We start from the raw sequence: 2,448 nt of genomic DNA, 5'->3' as shown, positions 1-2,448 counted from the left end.
GTGTGTGTGTGTGTGTGTGTGTGTGTGTGTGTGTGTGTGTGTGTGTGTGTGCACGTGTTTATTCTCACCATCACTTGACAGCTAGTGTTGGCTTGTTTACATCCCTGTAACTTAGTGGTTTGGCAAAAGTGACCAATAGAATAAGTACTGGAGGTCAATTTGTTTGACTAAACTTGTCGAAGTGGTGCTCCAGCATGGCTGCAGTCCGATGACTAAAGCAAGTAAAAGATAAAAAGATATAAGAATAATAATCTTGGTATACACGATTGAAACAGTATTACATTAAAATTGTCATCTGTGTATCATACTAAATGTATACAAACCATTAGCAGGCTAATGATATTGCTGAATTGTCTGAGATTCTTCACAGACTTGTTTTAAAAGTCTAATATATATTGGAGCAAGAGGAACATCACTGCTGCTGTGACTCACTTCGGTTGAGGTTTGTCAATTCAATGCTTTCAGTTGTCATCTGCTTAAAACAAAATCCAATTTTAATTCCATGTTGTTTCAATTGTGTATTCTAAGGTTTTCTAAAGCCTTGCAAGCTTCTGCAAAATATATATACTGTTTTTTTTTTTTTTTAACACAACAAGTCTATGAAGAGATTTTTATCTCAGACAGTTTCACTGCTTCATGCCTCTTAATGATGGGAGTTCATTTGATATGACACACACACACACTGATGAAAGAAATGAACATGTTTGCAGTTACTATGACAACCTCTATCATTTGAAATTCCTTCTTGAAATGTTATCGATCACTTTCTTATAACCTATTTCTAAAGCCAAATGTCTTTTAATAAAGAGAAAAACAAGCTTAATTAATCTGTCGTTGTCCATTGTAGAGCGAAGGTATGAAACTACATGCTTGAACTAGTGAATAGATTGTTTTGTAACTGTGTTTGTTATTGGTCAGATTAGAAAAAAAAAACAAATGTGCTTAGAGGGTTAATTACCTTGACACTTCATTATATTGTTAGTGTTCTTTATCTCTTTGTGTGTGTCATTGAATGAAAGCAACTCTTGTATGATTTCAGCTTGACTGTGGATGACGTCTGACTGTGTGTTTATGAAAAATTCTAATGTATGTTATCAGCATTATCAAAATACTTTGGAATTAAAACACTACATTTAAAAGCTAGGTTTTTTTTTTAAAAAGCCAAACATACCTGAACTATTTATAATAGAACCAAAGAAAATTGAGTACAATTCAACTACAAACTTCTTTTGGATATCATTTATTCCTTCACCCTCTGCAAATTTATTGTGGAATCTTTTTTCTTTTACATTCTCTATGTTGTTTTGTATTCCATATTAATATCCTATTTTCAATCTTAACCTCCTTAAATGAAGCTTCATACTCATTTTGCATGTTTTTCATATCTTTTTCAGAAAGCTGAATCAAATGACAAGATGTTAGTAGATCTTGAATTCTTTTTGTAGATTTACAGATAAATTGAAAGCCTTGTCTCACATCATACTCCAGAATATGAGAACGACTAAGAATTCATCAGTAATAAATCCTCTACCTCAGCAAACTATTTAGGGGTGCAGTCTTTTAGCTCACCTTTCAGAATCAGGGGTGCAGTCTTTTAGCTCACCTTTCAGAATTCTTTACAGAGCAACAGCTACTGGTGCCAGTAAATTCCACAAGATTTCCTCTACTTTGATTTTCTGGTTGCTCATCTTGTATCCCAAAGTTCCTCAGAATCTGTGTGAAAGATCTGATGTGATCACATCCATCGTCTTTTAGTAATGAAAGATGAGGTAAACTGTCAGCAAAAAGATCCTTCCAGGAGTTCAATACAAAAATAAAAGAAAAAAATAAACAATAACCAAAAATTCCAGATGAGGTTTGAATATTGGAGTTGATTGCATCAATTAAATGTGCACTAAAGTGTATAAAGAATATAGTGGGAGAAAGTTCCGTAATCTTTGGAGGTCAAATATTTCACCGAATATGGTGCTTACTTGATTGTAAGATTGAGCATTGCACAAAGTTATGGAACATGTTAAGTATTCTTGAAATTTTGGTGGTGGAGGTGGTGGTGGTGGTGGTGGTGGTGGTGGAGGAACTTCAACTCTTGTTCCAGATGATGCACAGGATTGTAATAGTTGTTCTATTACAACATCATTTACCATGGCATAGTGTAAAGATATCAGTTGATAAGATCATTAATTACAGCAAAGTACTTTGACACCTTAAGTTCAACTTTCATCTTTGATAAAACCTGACCAGATAAGAACCTGTCATCAGATCCTTAAGTCAGGGTTAAGGGCAGTGACATTTGTATCATTCAGTTAGAAAATAGAATTTTAGACAAACAACCAAATTCTAATAGATTTTCCTTGCTTTGTGTTTAGGGGAGCCTTATACCATGATACAATATGACAGCTGAATGCCAATTTTCCAAGTAGGGAATCACATCTACAATGAAGCTGAACG

Source organism: Octopus bimaculoides, chromosome 11, assembly GCF_001194135.2.
Source record: "Octopus bimaculoides isolate UCB-OBI-ISO-001 chromosome 11, ASM119413v2, whole genome shotgun sequence".
In the NCBI taxonomy this organism is placed as follows: Eukaryota; Metazoa; Mollusca; class Cephalopoda; order Octopoda; family Octopodidae; genus Octopus; species Octopus bimaculoides.
This window is presented reverse-complemented; position numbering follows the sequence as displayed.